The sequence below is a fragment of the Tamandua tetradactyla genome, chromosome 22 (assembly GCF_023851605.1).
Source record: "Tamandua tetradactyla isolate mTamTet1 chromosome 22, mTamTet1.pri, whole genome shotgun sequence".
Taxonomy (NCBI): domain Eukaryota; kingdom Metazoa; phylum Chordata; class Mammalia; order Pilosa; family Myrmecophagidae; genus Tamandua; species Tamandua tetradactyla.
Genome location: NC_135348.1, coordinates 11228494 through 11254592, shown reverse-complemented (window position 1 = coordinate 11254592; position 26099 = coordinate 11228494). Strand labels below are relative to the sequence as shown.

The following is a 26099-nucleotide window of genomic DNA, read 5'->3' as shown; positions in this document are numbered from 1 at the left end:
TAGAAATGCTGCTGAACATTTTCAAATTTATTTTTATCAATTTGTTTAATGCTTAACCAAAATGTTTCAATCACTTGCTATCTGTTAGGTGTTCTTACATTCTAATATGCTATTATTTTTCACTGAATTGTATTGACTTTATGTAATAAATTCAGATTGCTGGATAATTGCAGAACTATATCAACATTCATTTTGAGGTAATATTACTTACACATTATATGAAAAATTAGCAATTTCATTGTGTAACAAATTGTGTGAATTTTGAAAAAGTGGTATTCAATCTTTTCATTATGAATAAACTAATTAATTTAACCGAGATAGTAAAATTTTAGTACATATGATCTCATGCTGTCCCCAGAATTATGTAGGTTAGATTTTTTCAAAAGTTCAAACTGTAATATCATGTCCGATCTTCAAATCAGCAATTCCTGAATAATGCAACATTATTCATGGAAAAATCTGCAAGTCACTTCTTAGATATAGTCTATGAATTTTGTATGGTTAGATCCATAGGAAGGTAGAAGAATTGCTGAAAATGATGATAATAGTCAATTCCATTTTCAGTGAGGCTGAAATGTAATAATCTACATTAGGCTTCTCAACCTCAGGGTTGGCACATATCTATCTGGCATACTTTTTGAAAATATAAGCCTGTTCTCACCTACCCCATCACCAACTATCCACCATGCAACCCAACTCTCCCCACCATCACTTCCCAACGCCTTACCTTCAGAAATTATCATTTATTCTTCAGGCTGGATTCCAATCTGGTCAGAGATTAAGGAGAAGAAGAAGAAAAACATGGAAAATGATATTTGAAAAATTGTCCTGGATCATTTTGACAGGTATCCTACTTACTTCTTGGTAGAAAAACATCAGTTTAGTGATTTATCCATGAAGAATGAGCACCTTGTATTATAAACATTCAATATGGTCACCTCGGTAACTTAGAAAGCAAAATGAGACCAAATCTGAGCTTGGGTTTCAGTGACTATTAAACTAAGAAAATTACAGTGAGCATATTATGGAAAATCACACAAGTTGTTTTTCAGTTTCTACAACAAATGACTCAATTACATATTATAAAATGTCACTAACTGTTATAGTGATCTTCTAAATATGCCCTCCGTAGATTCATTTATTTTAAGCCTAATAGCACATAATTCAGTAGAGTGAAAACATCCAATTGTAATTTGATCTTATTGTCAGATAGTTTATTAAACCTAAAAAGAGCTAAATACATATGGGTTAAACATGAGAACAACTATCTGACCAGAATAATACAAGAACAAAGGTGTAATACTCCAAACTCACCCTGGACCCCCCTCCAAATTGATAATATTAATCTATAGAGGTAGGATTAACGTCAATGATGATATAAAATGCATTTCCTCTTTGTGCTGAAATCTAAATTGCTTTAGTCTTACTAGGTTAAGTATTTCTTAACCTAGTGACCTGAAGTTTTGATCTTTTGCCTTTACCTGGTAGTCTTCGTGTCCTCCCTCCATGACACACAGAAAAGGCACTGATGCTCACCTTTTCTCCAGGCCCAGTAGGTGAGCAGTAGGTGCTGTTTTCTAGGAGGAAACTATCTAAGACAGTGTCATGCAACCAGCACGATTCTGTAGTCAATGAGTAGCTATATCCCACATACCAAATCAGCAAAGCAGACAAGGGAGATATTCTACAGGGTTTTTAGTTTTCCTTAATAAATTCAAGTGACTTAGTTTATTAAAGGTATTATAAAGTTCTTTCAGTGTTGAATAAACACTTATACTCTTGGTGGATTGTGGGAAAATGGTGGACTAGGGAGCTCCAGGACTCTATCCTACCAGAACAACTATTAAATAGGCAGGAATTGCCTGAAACAACATTTTGAAACTCTGGAAGCCAGAAGAACAGTGTCTAACATCCAATGAAATGCAGGAGGAAGAGCTTTATAAATTACAGTAAAGAATAGAAAATTGCTATTTCCAAGCTTGACCTACTGGCATCCCACCCCATTCCTATGGCAAGCCATCATGAGGTCCAGTCCCTACTTGGCTCACTGGGACAGAAGGGATGTAAAAATTCTCTTTTCCAAGACCAGGGGTGGGCATGGCTGATCATTGATCACAGCTTTTGATTAGTGACCTTGGATTACTGAGGGCCCAGCTCTAAGGGCACCCATTGTTTCAACTTACCTCGGACAAAGACAGATCCATCCATTGTCTCAAACTGCCATGGACAGGGATGATGGTGGTAGAAACTTAATCTATGCTGTGCCTCCCCAGGGCTCTGGGGGACAATTAGTTGAAAGGCTGCATTTACTGGGCAGACCAACAAAGCTCAGCTTTGGGGAGCCATGGAAGAAGCTGGTCACAAAATCAAGAAACAGACATCTCAGGCAATAAATCCCAGAGTTAACTTTTTTTTTCCTAATTAAAATATACAGTGTGCAACAAAAGTATACAAGACAAACAAGGAAACAAGAAATCCCATTCACAGGAAAAGGATAAATATCCAGAAAATACCAGTGAAGAAGACCAGAAGGTGGACATACCAAACAAAACCTTTAAAAAAAATGGTCTTAGAACTTCTCAAGGAGATAAAGAAAAATACAGGGAAAGAACGGAAGGATATCAGAAAAATAATGATGGAACAATACAAGAGTCTTAGTAAAGAGACAGAAATTGTAAAAAGGTACCAAGCAAAACTTTTAGAATTGAAGACCACAATAACTGAAATGAAAAATTCCCAGCAGCATTTCAAGAGCAGATTAGAGCTGGCTGAAGAAAGAATCAGTGAACTTGAAGACAAGATTCTTGAAATAAGTTAGCTTTAGTAGTTGAAAGGTAGAAGAATTATTAAAAGAGAAAACAGCCTAAGGCACCTATGGGACAACCTCAAGCATACCAATATATATATTAATGGAGTTCAAGAAGCAGAAGAAAAAGCAGAACAGGCAGAAGGAATATTCAAATAATTAATGACAGAGAACTTCCAAAATGTAGTAAAAGATGTGCATATGCACACCCAAGATGCCAAGAGAACACCAAATAAAGGATAAACATGAAGGAAAATACATCCCATCATATATTGTTCATACTATTGAATGCAAAGCATAAGGAAAGAGTTTTAAAAGCTGAAAGAGAAAAACAATTTGTTATGTACAAGCATGCTCCAATTAGATTGAGGGTGAATTTCTCATCAGAAACCATGGAGGCGAGAAAGCAGTTCATTGAGATACTTAAAATGCTCAAAGAAGACAACTGCCAACTAATAATTTTATATCCAATGACACTGTCTTTCAAAATTGAGGGAGAGATTAAGACATTCGCAGGTAACAAAAGCTGAGGGAGTTCATCACCACTAGACCTGTCCTACAGACAACACTAAAGGGAGTTCATTAGCCTGAAGGGAAAGGATACTAGACAGTAGTTCAATGTGGCAAACAGAAATAAAGATCTATGAAAAAAAGGTAACCAACTGGGTAATAATAAATGTAAGTATTATTGTATTGTATTGCTTGGTATGTAAATCTACTTCTTACTTCCTACAGGTGCTAAAATTCATATACATAAAGACTAATGATAAGTCTATTGTTTTGGACATACAATGTACAAAGATACAAGTGGTAACAAGTATAAAAAAAAGAGTAAGGAGATTCACCTAAAGGTGAATGCAGCAAACAATAGAGTGCCAAAATATATGATGCAAAAACTGATGGAAGTGTAAGGAGATATCGATAAATCTGCTACTATAGTTGGAAACGTTGACTCTTCTCTTTCAGTAATTGATAGATTAAGCTGGCAGAAAAAGTGAGTTACAGTTCACCTGATAACACTATGGATCCATTTGAATTAATTGACATTTACAGAATATGGCATTCAACAAAAACAAAATGCGCAATCTTCTCAAGCCCACATGGAACATTTACCAAGACAGATCATATTCTAGGCTTTACACACGGTAACAAATTTTACAAGTTAGAAATTATAGGGTGTGACTTCTCAGACTACAGTAAAATTAAGCTAGAAATCAACAACAGAAAGATAGCAAAAAATATCCAAATATTTGGACTCTAAACAGTACATTTGCACGGGTCCAAGGAGAAGTCTTAAGTGAAATTTGAAAGCATTTTAAACTATATGAAAATGAAAATTCAACTTATCAAAATGTGTGGGTTGCAATGAAAGCAGTTGCTGGAAGGAAATGTATGGCAGTAAATTCATATTTTAGAAAAGTTAAACACTCTTGCCTTAGTAAACTAAGGAAAGAATAATTTAAGCTTAAATCGAGCGGGAAAAAAAATGAGTGCCGAAATCAATGAAATTAATAATAGTAAAATAAAAGAGGAATTCAGTGAATTTATTTAAAAGCCAGTCTGTTTAAAACATCAATAAAATTGATTAACCCATGGCTAGGCATTCCAAGAAATAGAGAGAGAAGTCACAATACTTTTATTGGAAAGAAAGTGGGTCATCACTATTGATTCTATGGATTTCAAAGGATTCTAATTTTTATTAGATATGAAAATTTCATCAGCATGAAATGGATGAATCCCTTGAAAGACTGAAACTAACAAAGCTGACATACAGAGACACAGATAATCTATATCTATTAAAGAAATGTGATAAATAATTAGTGATCTTCCAAAAAAAAGTACAAACCCAGATGGTTTCACTGGTAAAGTCTACCAAACATTTAAGGGAGAAATGATACCAATTCTCCACAGTCTCTTTTAAAAAAAATGGAAGCAGAAGAAACACTTCCTAACTCATTTTATGAGGTCAGCATTACTGTAATTCCAAAATGAGATAAAAACATTGCAAGACAAACTATAGACCAAAGAAAACCATGGCTGGAATCCTGAGAAGAAAAGAGGCATGAGGTACAAACTAAATTAATATGAATTAACTATGGACTTTAATAATAACATATTGATACTAATTTTATTAATTGTAACAATTTAACATGATGATATAATAAAAGAACAGTTAATAGTATAGTTATAATGGTATTCTTTCATCAATTGTAACAAATGTATCACTAATGCAAGGTATTAATAATAGGGGTGGTAAATGGCAACTCTATGATTTTCCTGTAAATCTACAACTTATAAAATGTTTAAAAGGATGCTAACCATGGGAAAAACTGGGTATGGGGTATATGGGAACTCTGTGTACTATTTTTGCAATTTTTTGGTACTATCTTTGCAATTTTTTTGTAATGCTAAAACAATTTTAAAATAAAAGTCTATTTAAAAACAGCAAAGCAATATGAAGATAAGTGGTACATGTTCACAATCTTTGTCAGTTTCTTGCTCATGTCTATTTCTATAATTATGCTACTTGGCATTTTTAAATATAGTATTACTATTTTTTTATGAAATTGCCTGAATCTTATTTGTGGGGTCAATTTATTGTGGGCACACATCTGCACCAGCCAATGTTCTTGATAGTTTCCGTGATAAGTAGATGTTGATTATATTGCCTTTTAAAAGAGAGATGGGTGATCACTGTTTGTCTTTCAGATTCATCCACATGTTAAAATGAAGTATTTTTACTGTCGTTGAACACACAAAACTTTAAGATGGCACGGTAGAAGCTTTAATCACAAAGTAGAGGACTCGTAAACCCATCCTCAATTATTTTAATGAAACTGTTAATAATAATATTTAACTAAAAAAGTGAGAAATCTGGACTAATATTAATCCAGATGTAACATGCATAAGCATGGACTGTCCCAGACAAAGTGATATTCTCCAAGGAAACCTGTACTTGTGTTCTCTTACTTATCAGTTTGCATAATGAGTGTGAGAAACGGACTCTCAGAGGCAAAATCAGTAGCATGTGATTTTATGAACTATATACGTATTTTAGGGCTAAAATATAGAAATGCTCTCCACCCTTGTCCTAGACTCTTGGGTGATGCTTGAAATCTAATACCAAAATGATTTTCAAGCATTGAACGTGAGTAGCTGGATGCTGACGGAGGAAAACAGAATCCTAGCTCTAGAATATTTTTACATCTGCCTCTGATGAACCTGTCATATACGCTGTGATTGTTATTTCCTAGGAGGAAAGACAGCTGGAATTTCATCGAACATACATAAAACTTCATAAAATCTGCTTTGTGCCTGCTTGTTAATAGATCTTTGTTTAATAAATGTCTGTGTGACATTTACACACATTAAATGTTTGTGTGACAGAATTTGGGTGAGATTGATTTCATTATAACTTATGGTAAGGTTGCAAAAAAGTGCCTAGCCCTCACCAACTTTTTAAAAGAATCTACAAGTTGTGTATGACCAAGATGGTTAAGGTCTGTTTACAAAATAATTTCCCATGATATTTTCCATCAATACATAAATAAATATTAGGTTGATGTTTGAAGATTGTACTATTAAAATATCTTGCATTTATTTCCAATAATTAAGTTAGAAACATTGTCAGAAAAAGATCTCACCTACTTAAAATATAGTGCCTCAAATCTTGTATATGACTAAGCCTAGACTAGTATATATGATCTACTTTCAGTATCTGTGTACATCTTATTTTTGCATTAATATTAGTAGAAAATAGATCGATACTCTTGGATCATGAATTAACATTGTTATTTAGCAGTTGTCACATTTTCTAAATGTGGGCAGGAATCTGGATAATACAAAAGATTATAAATTTTCTTCTGCTTAAAATTTTAATTATTCCTGCTGCTCAACTCTTTCATTCTATTCCCAACAATATCCCTTGGAAACTGTTGTAAAGGAAAGTCACAGCCTTGATCTTTTTTTTTTCTTTTCCTTTTATTTGTATATGTTAGGACAGGCACAAAATGGTTATCTAAAAATTTTTTTGTAAGTAGACATGAATTCAAAAATGACAAGTTTCTAATGTTAAGAGACTTGATACATCTAGAGTGTTTCACAAATGCACTTCATTTCCTGTTTAGCATCAAGCTACTACTTGACACACATGCTATTGTATAAGTGTTTTAAAATCATTGCACAGTAGTACGTTTTGTTCCAAGAACATTGAAAATTCCTCTGGGTCAGGACCTTGCACCATCCCTTTATGTCTTTTTTTTTTTTTTATTATTGACAAAACAAAACAACACACAAACATGAACATTCTCAATATGTGAGCATTCCACATCTGGTGCACAATCAATGGTTCACAATTTCATCACATAGTTGTATATTCATCACCATGATCATTTCTTAGAATGTTTGCATCACTCCAAAGAAATAAAAAGAAAATAGAAAAAACTCGTACATACCATACCCCTCACTCCTCCCTCTCATTGACCACTAGTATTTCCATGCACCCAATATATTTTAACCTTTGTTCCCCCTATTTTTTTCCCTATACCCCTTAACACCCCTTTCATTGATCACCAGAATTTTGATCTACTCAATTTATTTTAACATTTGTTCCCCCTATTATTCATTTATTTTTTACTTATCTGTCCGCATCATAGATAAAAGGAGCATCAGACACAAGGTTTTCACAATCACACAGTCACATTGCAAAAGCTATATCATTATACAATCATCTTTAAGAATCAAGGTTACTGGAACACAGCTCTACAGTTTCAGGTACTTCCCTTTAGCCACTTTAGTACACCATAAACTAAAAAGGGGATATCTATATAATGCATTAAGAATAACCTCTAGGATAACCTCTCAACTCTGTTTGAAATCTCTCAGCCACTGAAATTTTATTTTGTCTCATTTCTCTCTTCCCACTTTTGGTCAAGAAGGCTCTCTCAATCCATTGATGCTGGCCATTTAAGGCTGATGACATCTACAATCCACTGAGGAGATTGCTTTCAACAATGAAAGAAGTCTTGTCCAAACAACTGAAGGCCTTAAAGAGAGAAGTGAGTATTTCAGCAGTCAGAAGAGAGAATTTCACCTCTGCTTCAACCAGCCAACTTCTCCTGGGGAATTCATCGAAAATCTTCAGTGGAGTACCCAGTTTGCAGCCTGCCTTACAGAATTTGGACTTTTCCAACTCCCACGGTTGCTTGAGGCAATTCTTATCAAAATCTCATAATATTTACAGATATCTTCTGTCAGTTCTGTTTCCCTAGAGAACCCTGACTAATATACTCGCTAGCATATAAAATTTGTTCTATATTTAAAAGCGTTTATATAATTACCTAAAAGTTGAAGAGCAGAGGTTTCAAAAATTCACATAATACAAAAGGCCAATTTACCATAGCTCTGACTCCAATATCAACTGTTTGAATATGACTACTATTTTAAGTGTAGAGGAAAATGTTGCTGTCCTAAAAAGCAAACAGTGTGAAAGAAATAAAACATTAGTCTGGCTTCCTGGTAATACATTGAGGAAATATGCTTTTAAGCAAGAACTATTAAGAAAACTATCGGGAATGATCGTAACCGGGGAAAATGATTATTACTTCAAATAAAGTTGCAGAAATAAACTAAATAATTGGTGGATAATGAACATTTTAATAAAGCTTTGGAGAATTTTATTGTTGTTTTTTTTTTGCATGGGCAGGCACCGAGACTCGAACACAGGTCTCTGGCATGGCAGGCGAACGCTCTGCCTGCTAAGCCACCATGGCCCACCCACTTTGGAGAATTTTAATACTCACTTGGAGAAGGAGCTAATTAAATAGAAGTCCTTGTGAATTGTTTGCCTTAAGTGAATAAAACATTGTAACTCGTTGAATATATCAATTTAAATATATAAGTATACAACATTCTGGAATTACATATATTATGGAGAATTATATATTATACTATATAATATCATATATATGTCTATACATACACACGCCTCAGAAAGAAAGAGCTGTGACTCCAAAAAACTTTTATTATGTGTGGTTTGTAGAAGAAAGATTGACTTGTCCATCATGAGGAAAGTATCCTTAATAGATTTATTTATACTGTTTGAAGATCTCCAGATGTGATGCAATTTTATAAATAAATGCCTATATCAATGAATGAATTAATAGACCAATAATAGTGGAAGCATGAGAATAAATTAAAATTCAATAAAGATGAATGCTTTTATCAAGATCCCTGTGGTTCAGTTTGGCTACTTACAGTTTCACAGTTTTTTAAAGCCAGAACTTTCTACCTAAAAGACATATATAAAGAACTTATTTTATTTTAGATAGTACAAAAATCAAACTATGCTGAAAAATAAAGCTTGGGGCCAAGATTTAACATCATCATAAATTTTACTACTAATTTAAACAAGCCACTTTGAAATGTTATTGACCAGTTTTTCCGACGAATACTTATTTTTTAATAATAAATCTATTTTAATAAGTAGTATATTTATTTTTGAGCAAAAAATGGATCTTTTGAATAATTTTGTTAATTCCATCTCCCTTGTTGATGTGAAGCTAATTAATTTCTTTTATATCATTATATACCCTGTGAGATTAGACTTCCTGGGAAGACATTGATCTTTGCAACGAAAGGGCAAACTGAGCTCAGAGAAAATGAAAAAGATAAAGAATAGGTTTTCTTTCCACTTCCTGTGTGCAACACAAAATGAAGGGATGACTTTATAACATCATAAATCTTGCAAATGGCATAGTCGTTAATATGTGTAGGACAAAATAGCTTGAAGGTCTTCACCCAAACTTCAAGCAAAGTGGACTTTCCATAAAATTGCCCATTTCTTGACAGCTGCAGCTATTCTCAGTAGATAAGTGAGAGAATGCAGTCTATAGATTTAGATTCTATAGTACCTTTCTTTAGGTAGCGTGAGATGTGAGGGAGAGTGAATAAAGTTAGCTTAAGAAGAGGATCACCTGATAGCACTATGGATCCATTTGAACTAATTGACATTTATAGAATCTGCCATTCAACAAAAACAAAATGCACGATCTTCTCAAGCCCACATGGAACATTCACCAAGACAGATCACCTTCTAGGCTTTACAACACATAGGTACAAGTTTTAAAAGCTAGAAATTATAGGGTGTGGCTTCTCAGACTACCATAAAATTAAGCTAGAAATCAACAAGAAGAGGTCAAGTGACAAGTAGCTTTTTCTCTTTATTTTTTTTTCTTTGTCGTGGGCAGGCACCGGGAATCGAATCCAGTGGCGAGAACCCTGCCACTGAGCCACCGTGTCCCACGCTTTTTCTCTTTTTAATATTTAAAGAAAAGGTGGATCTAAAGGAGATACCCAATTATCTTAAGGGTGATAATGCTCATCTGTTTAAATTTAGTTGACTAAAACACATGTTTGGGATTACTCAGTTTTACAATCGGTACTGCCTAAGCATTTAGATAATTGTGATCTCTCCTTTACATGTCAGAATGAGGAAACTTTGTCTTTTATTATGGATTCGGGTTCTATGCACTAAAAAAGAAAGAAAGAAAGAAAGAGAGAGAGAGAGAGAGAGAGAGAGAGAGAAGGAAGGAAGGAAGGAAGGAAGGAAGGAAGGAAGGAAGGATGGAAGGATGGAAGGAAGGAAGGAAGGAAGGAAGGAAGGAAGGAAGGAAGGAAGGAAGGAAGGAAGGAAGGAAGGAAGGAAGGAAGGAAGGAAGGAAGGAAGGAAGGAAGGAAGGAAGGAAGGAAGGAAGGAAGGAAGGAAGGAAGGAAGGAAGGAAGGAAGGAAGGAAGGAAGGAAGGAAGGAAGGAAGGAAGGAAGGAAGGAAGGAAGGAAGGAAGGAAGGAAGGAAGGAAGAAAGAAAGAAAGAAAGAAAGAAAGAAAGAAAGAAAGAAAGAAATGAAGTATTCTGATACTTGCTTTACCATCACAAAAATAAGTTCAGGGGCTGGCCACGGTGGCTCAGTGACAGAGTTCTCACCTGCCATGCCAGAGACCTGGGTTTGATTCCTGGTGCCTGCCCATGCAATAAAAAATAAAATAAAATAAGTTCAGTACCAAGAACCCACACAAACCTCTTACAATCATCATAGGCACTTACATAGATATCTTTATTTTTCACTATCAATTTCTGGCTGTAGGTGGAGAGAACATGTGGAGACCCAAAATTAGGTAGATAAGTTAAAGTCTTTCCTGAAATAATACTATTTTCCTTACTTATGTTAAAACATAAGCAGGCCACACGGCTGGTTCAGTGGTAGAATGCTCACCTTCCATGCGGGAGACCCCAGTTCGATTCCTGGACCATGCACTCCCCCCAAAAAAGCAAAAAAATAAATGTAAGCAGAAGATGAGTTTCAAGACTTTGCATGATTATTAAATTTACTAAGAGATTCTGATTAGCCTTAAGGAAATGCAAAGAGGTTTAATGACTTAGAAAGTTTCACTTCAACTAGTTATGAACTAAACCCAAGGTTTAAAATAAGCAAAATCTGAAAATAAAGTTTACATTGAAAGACTGAAAATAAAAATTTAGAGTAAATTATGGAGCCTATTTTACTTAATGTTTTACTCACTTAAGTTAATAGCTAGCATCTGTTCTTTTATTGAAGTATAGTATTTTTATAGGAAGTACAAAATTGAATGTAAAACATTCCTCTTCTTGAATTACCTAGCATTCATAATAATCGCTGCTTTTTTAAACTGGTCATTCCCTTCTGAAAGAGGAGGATTAGAGAAAGTGCCCAGAGAATTATCCTGAGCTGTCAAAATAAAGAATATCCATTGGATAAAGAATTACCTACACCTGGAAAGATTGCACCATCATTCCTTAACTGTTCCCAAATCATACTTTCAAACTGTTATGGAAATTGAGATCCTAATATTTCATTGTATTCATCAAACAGAGTCACATTTATTTTCTTATAAAACTCCCTTTTTTACAAGGAATATTATTGTTAAATATTTTTCTAATTTAAATGTCTCTGTACAGACTTTTCTTGCTGTTTGAATTAATTCAAGCTAGATAGTTAACAATCAGCATGTTAATTATCACAAAGTTAGTGAATAAAATTTATTTCTCATGACAAACATGATTTATAACTGCAAGTGAACAGATAAAGTATGCTACCAAAAAATTCCTATTCTCAAATTTATAACTGAATAATCCTTGAAAATTTTGAAACTAATATTTCATATAATAGGAACTTTTTTTGTCCCTTTTAGGAAATATAATTAAAATGAAACATCTTTTTGACATAAAATACAGAATAAATATGAATTAAACTGAAGTTAATGAACACTGGTATACAAATATGTTCTAGCTTAACAAAGGATAATGTTTATCCAGTACTTTGCTTTGCAAGTTCTGAAAGAACTAGCATTAATAACTGTTTTTTGTCTATTAAAGGTTTCCTTTTTTGAAGTTTTGCTCTTTTGAACCTAATTTTAATCAAGGTTAAATTATAGATATGTGAACATACAATTTTTAATTTCCACTTAATAGACAATTCTTTCTCTATTATTAACACTAAGGAGGAAAATGAAAGTTAATATTCTTTAACTGAATTTTACCAAATCCCCTAAATGTGCCTGCGTTACTCATATACTAAAAATGTGTATCCAGGATAAGCTAAAGAGATGATTCAGCTATTCACTTCAGAGCCCATTCCCCCCAAATTAAAAGTTAGCACATTGATGAGTTTTAAGGGAGTATACGGCCCATAGTTTCAAACTTCAACTTCTGTGTGAGACCAAAGAGAAAGAGGTTTATTTGGTGCAAAAATTTATATTTTAGATAGCGCATTTCCTAATTTAACTTGTATGGTCAATTTATTTGAATGCCATAATTACATGAAATCTTGAGATTATGTTAGTTTGTACAGGTTAGTGTGATGCTCCAATATATCCCAGAGTAATTTGGGCAGAGAATAAGAAAGTATTTGTTAAGTCCTCTTGGGGTACTGCGGACAAAAGAAGTAGATATTCAACTTCCCCATCTGGGGAATTTCTGATATTCTCACAAGCAGCGGGGACAACCAATTCAATAGGCTGAGCCTTCAACCTTGGGGCTTGTCCCTATGAAGCTTATTTCTGCAAAGGAGAAGCTAAACCTACTGATAATTAAGGTCTATGAATTACCCCAGGGAACCCCTTTTGCTGCTCCGATATGGCCTCTCTCTCTCTCAAGCCAACTCAGCAGGTGAACTCATCATCCTCCCCCCTTGCGTGGGCCATGACTCCAAGGGGTACAAATCTCCTTGGCAATGTGGGACCTGACTCCTGGGGATGAGCTGGAACCTGATATCATGGGAATAAGAAAGTCTTCTTGACCAAAAGGGAGGGGAGGGAAATGAGACAAAATAAAGTCTCAGTGGTTGAGAGATTTCAACAGAGTCGAGAGGTTATCCTGGAAGTTATTCTCACACATTATATAGATATCCCTTTTTAGTTTATGGTATATTGGAGAGGCTGAAGGGAAGTATCTGAAACTGTTGAACTGTACTCTACTAGTATCGATTCTTGAAGATGATTATATAGCTTTTACAATGTGACCATATGATTGTGAAAACCTTGTGTCTGATGCTCGTTTTATCCAGGGTATGGACAAATGAGTAAAAAAAATAAGGATAAAAATTAATAACTAATAGAGGGGGATAAAGGGTAAAAATTGAGTAGATTGAAATACTGGTGGTCAGCGAGAGGGGAGAGGTAAGGGGTATGGAATGTTTTATAAATTCTTTCTTTTTCTTTTTACTTCTTTTTCTGGAGAGATGCAAATGGTGATAAATATACAACTATGTGATGATATTGTGAGCCACTGTTGGTATAACATGGTTGGACTGTACGTGTGTGGAGGTTTTTCAATAAACATAAATTTTTTAAAGTTAGCACATTGGATGCCAGAGAGATTATAATTTGCTAGCAGTTAGTGAATTGGCAACAGATCTAATTTTCAAATTGGTGTGCTTGCTCTACACAAGCAGCTAACCATGAAATAATTCTAAATAAGAGCTCACAAGAAAAAAAGTGTTTGAAAGTAACTGAGCAGCTCAATGCAAAGTACAAATAATTCACTGGGAATTTAATAAGTATCTAAAAAAGGGTTAAAAGCCTGCATTCCAAATTAGAGAAGTCTTAGTATTCAGGAGATGGAATATAAAAATTACAATAAAATAAAATGTAAAATAATAATATTAATAATATGCTAACAAGTTAACCTACTGCACTGTAACTCAACCAAGAATGGATGGAATTCCTTACATTAGACTGTTTGCTTTGCATTTACACAACCACAAGAGCCTATCCATTTTATCACTTTCACTCTCTTTTGTTTCTCTGGTATCTAAAATATAGCTCATATTGATATCGTCCTTTCTTTAATACTACAAAATCTCTCTCTCTTTTCCTTTCTCTCTCTCTCTCTCTCTCTCTCTCTCTCTCTCTCTCTCTCTCTTTCTCTCAGACCCACATTTATGACATTAAATACAAAATCTTGTCCTGCAATGGCCATTATTCCCCTCCCCAGACCAAAGTACCCCTCACCCCAAATCTCTACCATCCATATGTAGTCAGCACACCCAGCTGCTCCCTGAATCCCTTACCTCACCTGCAATGAAAAGGGATTTCTGTTGCCACAGAAATCATAGAGAACAAGAACATGGCTGATCAGTAAATCATGACTTTGACAATGCGAAGCCAAGGAAAGAGGTCCTGAGCAGAGCAGGGTATGAAGGAGCTCTCCATGGTAAAATTAGCTGTTTTGATTAAAATTTTAGTTAATAAATAGTTTCACTAGATAACTCATTAAAAGTTTTTGAGGTGGTGCGATGGTGGCTCAGCAGCAGAATTCTCACCTGCCATGCCGGAGACCCAGGTGTGATGCCCAGACCCTGCCCATGTAAAAATAATAATAATAAAAATAATGCCTGCATATCGTTATTTACTTTCCATGGCATGTAGGCTAAAATACTTGCTCTGTAAAAGGAATACAAATAATTTAGAAATTTCAGTTGGTTTTTGTATCTTTGATCTCTAACTGAGATTACAAATGTTTGGGAATTCTTAATTATATTTGCTGAGCTACTAAAGATTATCAAACTATAACTAAAGTTTATAAATATTATTATGAGCTTTCTTTTAAGCTTTTCTCTTGTCCTCTCGTTCTCTTTGCCCCAATCATCCAACTTGATTACATATGTCATATGGAAACAACTGTCTTTGACTTAGCTTCAACTTCACCTCTCCACATTATGCGTCTCAGACTGGCTCTGCTTCTAATACCATCTCTCTCTAGCTTCCAAACTTCTGGCTTCAACTCCCATTGCTTCCAACCTCTGAACTTCTCATTGGCCCTGGTTTTTCCTGGTGTTTCGAATTCCACTATTCCCTACTCTACGGGCTCTCAAAGTCAAGTTGCTCCTGCTGGAGGTTAACTTAAAGGGGACAGTGCAAGATTTGCATACACCTGAAGGCAGTCATTATAATTATCGAGGAAAACATTTACTATTTTCACCATAGATTTTATGCGATTTTTTTTCAATTATTGTAAAGCTTTTAACATTGAAGTTATTTCTGTACATCAATCTATCTATGCAGTTGATCTCATTATTCATAGATTCTGCATTTGCAAATTTGCCTACTAGAAAAATGTAATTGGAATCCCAAAGTCAATACTCAGGGTGCTTTTGTAGTTATTTGCAGACCTTTTGGAAACACCTAAGGAGTACACTCCCAGCTGAGGTCAGATAAGGTGATGCTCTGCCTTCTGCTTTAGCTCTCATAAATTAAACAAGTGTTTTTTGTTTTTTGCTTGCTTGTTTGTTTAGCTGTGGTTTTTGTGGTATATACAATGCCATATTTTTTCTAATTTGTATGATTTTTGCTGGTGATGTCACAATTTAAAATGACCCCCAAGTGTAACGCTGAAGTGCTTTCTAGTGTTTCTAAGTGCAAGAAGGCTGTCAGGGGTCTTATAGAGAAAATATGTGTGTTAGATGAGCTTCCTTCAGGCATAAGTTGTAGTGCTGCTAGCTGTGAGGTTCAACGTTAATCAACAAAAATCAAATGAAAATTTAAACTAATAAAATATATAGAGAGAAATATAGATATGGATCTTTCCAATTTATTAGATTAAAAAAAAATAAAGCCAGCAGGAACTAGAGGAAAAGTTGGGAAATGAAATATAGAAGAGAAAAGCACTAGGCATAGATCAGAAATAACCGAGGGGAGCAGCATGGAGCATGTAACATCAAGAGCCCCAAATCAGGACAAGAAAGAGGTTTCTAAGGACTGGATATTTCTTCATTTAATGATGATTTTCTGGCACAAGGCTCACGGCCCAGGACTGTGACAGTGGGCGGCAGTCCATGGACACTGATGTACTTCGTGTTGACTTCACAGCGGTGGAATCTTGAAGGCTTGAACAGTGGCATATGGATGCCTGTAACAGGATTCCAGTACAGGGTTGGTGGAGGGTCACTGGGAAGAGCTCTTGACCAGAGGAACCTATGGCGATTGCCCTAAGGGAACCATTCCTTAAATGTTGCATCATCACTAAAAGTGATGATGGGCGTAAGAGCAAGGAGTAGAGAGAATGACCAGTCCAGTTCCAGCATGAAGAGCCAACCCAGACGCTATGGGAGTTGGATCAAGTCCTTCTGTATTGACCTTCTCTTTCTTGGAGCCTGGCTTCCCAACAAATGAGCCGCTGATGCAGAATGAAAGGTGGTTATGGGCCCAGGGCACGTCTGCCTCTTGTGAGCTTGCTTCTTTTTGTCAGCCTCGAACAGCGCATTGCTTCAGAGCGCATAGTTTGAAATCCTCTATGATCTTGGCTGTTCTTCCTAGGTCAGTGGTCACCCACAGTGGGACCCTTTTGGCTGCCATGACTGGACCTGCCTTTCTTATACCCAAAGAAATATTTGTCATGTATATGTTCAGATGTAGACTTCCGACTTCAGAGCCAATTATCCTGTAGTTCCAGCAGCAGCACTGCCTTTTTGTCGCGGATTTTCTGAGCGCTACCAGCCAGGGAGCTGACCTCAGAGGCCTCATGCTCTTGAGAGGTTCCTGATAGGCTCTGATAGCTTCCTTCTTGGCTCTTCTGCTTCTCCATCCCTGGATGGTTCATCCTCTTCGTCCATGTCAAAGTCAGAGTCCACTTTATCTTCTGTGCCTGTCTGGTCCCTTTGATATTCATCTGACTCCCCTGTGAAACCCCAAAAGTTATCTGGTAGAACTCATTTTCCTCTTTTGCCTTTAAACAAAAACTCAACAAAAACAAGGCAATGCATTGGTCTGTTAAAGAAATTATTCTCATCAGAGGCTTGCAGAAATCTGACCTTGTATTTTTCCCCTAGGAGCAATGGCTCAGTATTTGTTAATTAAATGTTTATGGTGAATTAATACAGCATATTGAGAGCGAATACAAGAACTGGCCATGTTTGCTTAGATGGATTTTTTAAATACATCCTTTACATTTAAATAAAAACTGCTCCATGAGTCATTCTTACTAAACTTTGTGCAGCATAAATCATATCATATATTCAATTGAAGCTTATTCAGTTATCTTCTAGGAACAATGCATACAGGATTTAAAATAGAAATCATCCTTTCAACCACACTTACTTCAATGATGTTTGAGTAATTCATAGATACATTCTCAAGTGATTTTGCTGATTCATGACCAACCTAGTTGAGCCTATTTTAACTAGTCTTGCAAACATTGATTAGTGCTTACTTTTAAATTTTATTATTAATTCAAAAATTAATTTGATGGACACTACACATCGTTTACCAAATTAATTTCAGATTAATGAAAATTAAATTGAACTGAAACTACTTTAGGGATAAAAATAGGTATCTGTTATGGGATCTAAACATTAAAACCTTTTAACCAAAAAGCATGGTGAATGTAATCAAAAAGGTAAGGAGCATACTAAGATAAATATTTCTAGTGAATCTTTTTGTGAAAGCTCTCAGTATTTCTTTGGGTAAAAATCTACAGGAGACACCTGTTATTTCACTGAAGATAAAAGGGTGAAAGCTACCAGACTATCAATTGAACCTACACAGTATATAGAATGATGGATTAATTAACTTGAGTACCATGTTTATCTACAACTTAAAGGAGCAAATTCAATATCTTACAGTAGAATGGACTAATTGACCAAAAGAAAAAGTTTGCAATAGCTGCAATAATAAATAAATATAACTTTGATGTTGTACTAGATTGTCTCATTTTAACTCAGTATCATTCCTGCCCCTTTCTGCATTCTCTTTTGCAATATGAGGGGGCAAGCATAGAAACCACAGTTTCAGGCAGAGTTTAGGTTGGATTCTGAATTCATGTGACCCATAGATAGCAGAGAGAAGGAGATGCACTAGCTTCCTCTGGCATCAGGAAATACCTGCAGGAGTCCACAGGCTTGTAATATTTTCATCACCCACTTGCATCCTGCGGACAGCTGACCTCATCAGTGTCAGTTTCCTCTGATCTCTGCAGCCAACAGCATTCTCCCACATTCCTACCCTGAGCCTTCTCAATCGTTCTGTTGGCATCACTTTCTGTTTGAAATTCCTAAAGTGGCTTATGTTTTCCTGAAGATAAAATCAATCTAATACATGATGTCTCAGTTTCTCAGCTGCTATGACAAGTGACACATAATGGCTTGGCTGAACAGCATGAAGCTCATGGCTTCAGAGACTAGAAGGCTTGCCTCCCCAGTGCTCTCGCTGGCCAGCAAATCTTGGTTTCCTTGGCTTCCCCATCACATGTCAATGGCTTCTCCTTTCTCTACCAGGTTACTCTGAATTCCAGGTCAGGCTCTTCCCATGGATTTTCTTCTTCTGGGTCCAAATTCCTTTGTTTATGAGGATGTTAGCTACATGGGATTAAGGCTCACCCTCATTCATTTAGTCACATCTTAATTAATAATAAAACCTTCAAATGCCCCTGAGTTCACACCTACAACCAGGGGTTTGTTAGGTCTAGCAAAAGGAACTCTTGATGCAGAGCCCCCTTCAGTCCCCGCTCCTCAGCGTCCTTGGCAGGTCCAAGGATCCAGATGTGAACCAATTGCCATACAGGCCTGTGGTGCATTCTCCAGACGAATGAAGACATCCCAGACACCTGGAAATGTGATCATAATCTCGGCTGACAGCGCCCTCCCCTGCCCTATGCTCACTCTGCATAGCTCCTCGGCATGTCAACAATGTATTATTGCCTAAGTCAATAAGTCCCTTGGTTAGTGCAGTCTTTTGGGTGCAATTTTTCTTTTAAAAGGGTGACTCCCCAAGAGGGGGGTGTGGTCCTGAGCCACTTTCCTCCGACCTCTGTGTCGGTGGCTCCCTTCTGTTTCTTCCCCATTTTTCTCTCCTCTAATAAATCTGTTTCTGCACTTTAACTTGCTATCTCGTGTGGAATCCTTAAGGACTCCGTGCCTGGCAGAGTTAAGACATGCTTTTCGTGGGGGACATGATTCAGCAAGCGGTCATAACGAAAGGTAAACATTTTATACCTGTCAGATTAAAAAAAGAAAAACCCTATTGGTTGAAGTTCATGTTGTCACACTACCCGCCTTATTGCCTCATCCATCATCCTTTTCCACTTTCTTTTTCTCCATAGCAGGTCGCCAGGCCCTAGAGGAAGTTCCACGACAACAGAGATTTTTGTTTTATTATTCTGTTGAACAGTGCTTGATGTGCCATAAAATATTTGAGTGAACGCATGGATCTCAGAAGGTCTTCTCTCTGAATGTCAATTAAAAAGAAAAATGTGCTTCTAATTATGGTAAGAAGGAACAGAGCATGCATACTTCAATTTTAAGTAAGTCCTTAGTCTATCTGGCCAGTCCTCAAACTGAGTCCTTTCTTTGTCCTACAATGAATGGTTGCCAAAATATAAATAGGATTTAATTTGGAAAGTGCAATAATCAACCCAGCACTCGAACTTTATTCTGTCTCATGCTTTCTCATTATAATTCCATTATCTATGATTTCTTATGATTTTAATCAAGACTAACTCAACTTTGAGGCTTATAATTTTATCTCAGGTGGATATTTTCAATAAATAAGGAGCTCCTTTAAGTGAATCAGAAAAAACACTGACGTCTCAACCAAGAGAAACGATATGAACTGACAGTTCAAAAAATCAGGGTGGTGATGATAATAATAATAAACAAATAAAAATGCAAAACATTTTGAATCATCTGTGAAAGGATTATAATTTGAGACTCGGTTCTCATGAAAATGGTCTCATATAATCTATAAAAATTATAGCAAACATTTAGTACATTCTTTACACAAAACTGATAAGATTATGCTTGTTGAAACTGTTATAAAACGATTTGCAAGTGGTATCAGTAACCCTAAAATAACTAATTCTCTGGGGCACTAGATTCCTGAGACTACATCAAAGGAAAATAAAAGGCGGGGAGCAAAGATTTATTTACAGAGATGTACATCTGCTTCCAATTATGCAGTGCAAATTTCTCCAATCGGTTTGTAGCTTGTCTTTTTATTTTCTTTATGGTGTTTTTGATAAAAGCGAATTCTTAAATTAAAAATAGGCAGAGTTTACCAATCAATTCCTTTCATTATTTAGGCTAATCATGTTACGTATTTGTTATTTTCTCCACTTACTATCATTTCTTAGCTTTCACATCTTTCATCTGGAAATACTGTCCTTTTTCTGTAGTACATTTTAGAAATTATTGTAGTGAGGGTATATTGGTAGTTAAATTTCTAAGATCGCCTCCTCCCAGCAGCCTTCTAATTCTTGAAAGACGGTTTTGCTGAAAGTACAATTCTAACTCTACAGTTATGTTTCTCTCAACACTTTCCAGCCATTTGACCATAATAATCTATTTTCTTCTACCTTCGATTGTTTCTGTTAAGAAGATAGCAAAGTTGGCAAATGATCTCATTGGTATTCCATTGTGGTGATATGGAATTATTTTCTGGATGCTTTTGAAATCTATTTGTCTTTGGTTTGGTTATTCTAACAAATGCATTTGTGAGAGGATTTTCTTTTTAATTCATCCCTCTTGGGAATTATTAGGCTAATGAGTTGGCAGAGAATGGACAATTGATATAAATTCTGGAAAACTTTTGCCTTTATTTCTTTGAATATTGCCTTTCCACAAAATCCCTACAGAATTTTTCATGCATCTTAAGCATTCCTTCATATTTTCATCCACCGCTATCTGAATTGAGTTATTTCTTCAGATATATTCTCCAGTCCAATGATTTTCACTAATCTGCCAGTTTAATCTGCTATTTAATTCATCCATGGTATTTCGTTTTCAATTATCATATTTTTCATTTCTGGAAGTTCTCTTTGGTTACAGTTTCAAAGTGGTCAAACTTATATTCTGCATTATACTATGAATTCTCCATTTAATTTTTTAAATAGATTAAACATATTTATTTTATATTTTGTGTTGAGGGGTTCCTACACATGTAGTCCTAGCAGATTTGACTTCCAGTTTAATTCTGCTTTCTGTCACTTATAGTGACTTCTTCTTCCATATATTTGGTGAGTTTTCTTAATTCAGGCCCACTTTTCTTAGGACTTTATCTATAGAAATTCTTAAAAGCTGTTTGTAAAGTGGATTCCCCCAGTGGGGATTTATTTATGCTTCTGTCAGGCTCCTGAAACATTACCAACCCCTGCATGTGTTAAAATAAAGGGTCATCCCAGAGATTTTTCAAGCCACAGTGTTAGTATGAATCTTAAATCCAAAACTGTAGATGTACAGACTTATGTTTAGGAATTCTCAGTAGAAATTTGTTTCTCCCCATGCTCCATTGTGAGCTAAAACCTAAATAAGATAGCTTGTGTGAAAATCTCTTATACCCTGGTTTTCTACTATGTTACCATTTCCTATCTATATCCCAATTTTGTCTCCTATATTCTCTGCGCATGTTGCCCAATAAGCCACAATTCACCCCCCAAGATGACCTCAGAGCATTGTCAATAAGCGCTTGCTGTCCCGTGAATTCTTACTTTATTCTTTCCAGTCTCAGTGTGTTGTCCTTTTGGGACAGACAGCTTGGTTAAGTTTATAAATGTTTATAACTTGTCAACCAGCAATGTTAAGTTTTCTGTACCAGGATAGTTTTTCTGCACATCTGCCATGTTAATGGAGAGGGAAGGCCCTTTGAATTACTTTTATAATCAGATCAAAATAAAATACTTTAAAAGCAAAGGGAGATTTGGTAAGACACTGTTTCCCTTAGGTAATATCGTCAACTGTTTAAACAAAGTATTTTAAAATATAAGAACAGCAGCCATAACTGTCATTTTCATAAAACGAAATTTCAACAAGTCTGCTTCTGCATAATTTTCTTTTTCTTTATGTCAAAACAGAGTTCTACTTACTGTGAAACTTGAATCTGTTTCTTTTTGTAAACCAGTGCTCATGCTATGCCTTTTGGCCTCATCTAGTGAGACTCTCATTTAAGAATATCAGTCTCCTTGGCTGCCTTTTCCTGTTTGGGGATGTATGTGCTTCACTTATCTCAGAAAGGAGAATAATGTGTGAAACACACTTGTCAGAAAAGCACTAAGAAAACATTCACATCTTGACTTCTGAAGCAAAATGAAAACCAAGCATATAATCGATGTTCCTTCATTAGATGTTTCTGACCCAGTCATTAGCTCTTTATTTATTTATTTATTTTTTTGTATGTTGTCTGGTGGGGTCACATTTCATTATTTTTCCATGTGGGTATCCCATTATTTCAACACCTTTTGTTGAATTCTTGTTTGTTTGTTTTTGTCTGTTTTGCTTGTTTGTTTGTTTTTTGGGAAGTACATGGACTGGGAATCGAACCCAGGTCTCCCGCATGGCAGGTGAGAATTCAACCACTGAGCTAACCTTATTCCCAAGAGTCATTCACTTTTTGGCATCAGATATCACCAGTTAGTTAGTGTGCTGTGTCAGAATAAAGAAAGTCACCAGGCCTTACCCCTACCAGGTTGCTTAATGAAAGGCATAGTAATATGATTTAAAATTATAACATAGAAAGCAGAAAGAGCTTTACCTATTACAATCTTTGAAGAGGGAAAGGGTAATTTACTGACTGAAGATTCCTTCCCATTTCCTTTACCATCATTTGAAAAGTTACAAATATGGATTTCCACGTATTTGACTCTATTCCTATTAGGTAAACAAGTTTTAGTCCCTGTTACCCTGGATTGTTTCTCTTAAAGTTTAACAACTCTTAGATTTTAACATTAAAAATTCTTCTAGTTTTTAGGACTAAATGCCTTCCTCTAAAAGTGATGCTCTAATAAGGTTAGGAGTTTAGAATTCTTTTTCAACACAGCTATGCAAGAAACCCTTCGAATAGCAGGCAACCATATAGGAGAGAAAGCTGCTTCAACTATACGAGGTCTTATTTACAAATCCAGAGTCTGGATATATAAACAGATAAACAGCTTTCAGCTCTCTATAAAAGGTATGCATTAATTAATTATTTCAGTATACCCCACCATGAAAAGAAGCAGAAAAAAGTCAACCTTTATAGTATTTGAAGATTTGTGAAAAGTTACCTAAGTGTAAATAATCCTTAAAATTTTCTTCTATAAGTAGCTTTATTGGATATATTTCCAATGCCCACCCTACCTGCTTCAGTAGAATTGTATTATTCATTCCCTCTTCCTTCTCCTCTCCTTTCCCCAATCCCTTCTCCTCCTCCTCTCCCTTCTCCTCTTCCTCCTTCTTCCTCTTGTAAATACCCAATGAAAAGAAAACACTCTACTGCTTTTTAGTTAACCATTCAGTTAGGTAACCAAGCCATTAAAATTCAGGCTCACAAGCAACACTGACTGATCACTTGGTAGTTAACCTACTATCAGGCAAAGAAATCAGGAGACTATCAGCAGCCTTAAATGCTAGCCTTGAAAATGTAAGCCTGTTACAAAATGGTATCACCAGTGTGTACTTGTCCAAGGACTTCTTCAATAAGATAACTTTACTACCTTGAGATTTTAGCATTTCTCCATGAGATCCTCAAATGTTAGAATCACCTACAGATGCTTATTTAAATGTACATTCCTGAGACCTACTAGTTTGCAAAGTTTCAACTGTGGCTCTTTAATTTGCATAATTGACCAATCTTTTCTTTTTTATTATAACAATATCCCAGGTTTATAATTCAGACTGCGTGAGTTTGAATCTTGCTTTTGCCATGTGCTAGCTGCATAACTTTGGACAAGTTATTTAGTCTCCCTATTCCTCAATTATGTCTTTAAGGCATACATAATAATAGTGCTTGCCTCAGAGGATTATTGAGGGAAACAAATGATGTAATAGATATAAAATACCAGGACAGTACCTGGCACATAATTAACATCCTACAATGTTATTATTACTTTCTTTTGAGCATTAAAAATGTTAAAACCCCTGCAAATAACTCATTGGTCTTTCTTTTAATAACCTCCTTGGTGGTAGCTAGTATTAGTTTCTTTGTTTTAAAAATAATAAAGTCAAAAACTCAGAAAATATATAGAATCTGTCTTCACGTGGTCAGTTATAAAGCTTGGAAGTCTTGTACAAGTGGAGAAGGAGAAAAAGAGCTAAACCAGTAAGGAAAAAAACAATATTGAAATTAAGAGTGTTTTTGAACCAAATTTCAATGAGAACTTCATCGTAACTATCCTTCTAATGGCTGTTTTTACAAATATCATAATACCTTTGTATGGCTGAACTGTTATTTTTAGCTTTTTGGTTTTTTTTTTTTTTTGGCATGGGCAGGATCCAGGAATCGAACCCGGGTCTCCAGCTTGGCAGATGAAAACTCTGTCACTGAGGCACATTACACCTCCCTGAACCGTTCTTTTTAAACGTGTCAACTTTTAGTCTTGTGAAATATCTTATGATGGATATAGTAAACACAATACATTCAATAAATACCTTTAAACAAGTTTTACTAAGTATTTATTTTGCAGTAGCCCTTAGCCCATTCATCTTAAGTGCCTTTTTATATCACTGTGTCCACGATTTGTTTTCTTTTCAATTTCCTGAAGTCAATGAAATTGCAAAGTATCCCCATGGGGAAATATTTTTAAAGCAGCATTAAATGCATTGGTGCCCATAGGACACCATTTTGGTCTACCTTTGAGGTACAATTTTTTTTGAAATACTAATGCTATGAAATATCAAGGCTAAACATTGGCAACTGCAAGGGTCAATATAACTATTATTGTAGGGCATGAATTTAAATATAGGGAATCTGTCATGTCAATATGTGTAGCTGGGTTTTCAAATACAAAGAATTGATAAAACCTGTCAATATTGCCAAAGTGGAAAGACATTATGCTTCACCTGGAGAGAGGAGAGCATAGCGTCTCCTGCAATCTAGGTAGTCTGAGAATTTGCCAAATCATCAAGTCTTGGTTCTTTTTTGACTTAGTTCTTTCTTCAATATACCTCTTCCTTCTCACCTTTCATAATAAGGAACAAGAAGAAACCAGGCTCTGCCCTCAACACTTTACATAGAAATATCAAATACCTAAGTTCATTATTTGACATAATCACAGGAGTCAATTCAGCTAAGGTTTCTACTACTGTACAACAAGGATCTCCTTTGCTCCAGTTTCCAATGACATGCTGCCCCTCGTATTATTAGTACAATAATAGTTCTCACCAGTAGCACCTTTAACACCCATTTCTCTATAATTAGTTTGTGATGATTTAGGTATTCTTTAAGATGGTACAGTTATTCTCTGTGATGGTCCTTACTTCCTGCCAGAGTCTTCACTAGCACAGTTATTAACATCCATACTTCTTCGAATAGCCTGTTCAAGGTAATCTAGCCTAATTTTCAAAATCACATTCCCCAAAATTCTTATGTCTGAGCATTGCCCTATTCTAAAGTCACTTCCACATTTGTAGATATTTGTGATAGCACCACCCCACTACTAGGTATGAAATCCAGCATTAATTTCCTAATGCTGCTGTGACGAATCACCACAAACTTAGTGGCTTGAAACAATACATTTATTATCCTACTGTTTCTATGTTTCAGGAGTCTGGCTGCAGCTTAGATGGGTCCTTTGCTCACAGCTAGGCTGTGTTCTCATCCAGAGGTTCAACTGGGGAAGAGTCAGCTTTCAAGCTCACTCAGATTTTGGCAGAGCTCATTTCCCTGCATCTGGAGGACTGATTTGTTCAGCTTCTTCCAGCTGTCAGAGGGAAGCTGCTCTCAGCTCAAAGAGGCTGCCTTCAACTACAAGATGTTCTCCCCATTTCAAGGTCGGCTGATTAGTAACCTTAATTGCAT

The 26099-nt window shown here is 35.7% G+C and overlaps 1 long non-coding RNA gene and 1 pseudogene across 1 annotated transcript in view; both read right to left on the bottom strand.

Annotated features, from left to right (window-relative positions):
* Positions 1 to 722: 722 nt before the first annotated feature.
* LOC143666210 (uncharacterized) overlaps positions 723 to 26099 on the bottom strand; it is a 28434-nt gene continuing 3057 nt past the window's right edge. Inside the window, exons 2-3 of the long non-coding RNA XR_013167462.1 lie at positions 2184 to 2354; positions 723 to 767 (exon numbers count right to left, since the gene is read on the bottom strand). This is a non-coding gene — a long non-coding RNA (uncharacterized LOC143666210). The remainder of the gene's footprint in view (positions 768 to 2183; positions 2355 to 26099) is intronic.
* Positions 15460 to 18332, bottom strand: LOC143665919 (vacuolar protein sorting-associated protein 72 homolog pseudogene; annotated as a pseudogene).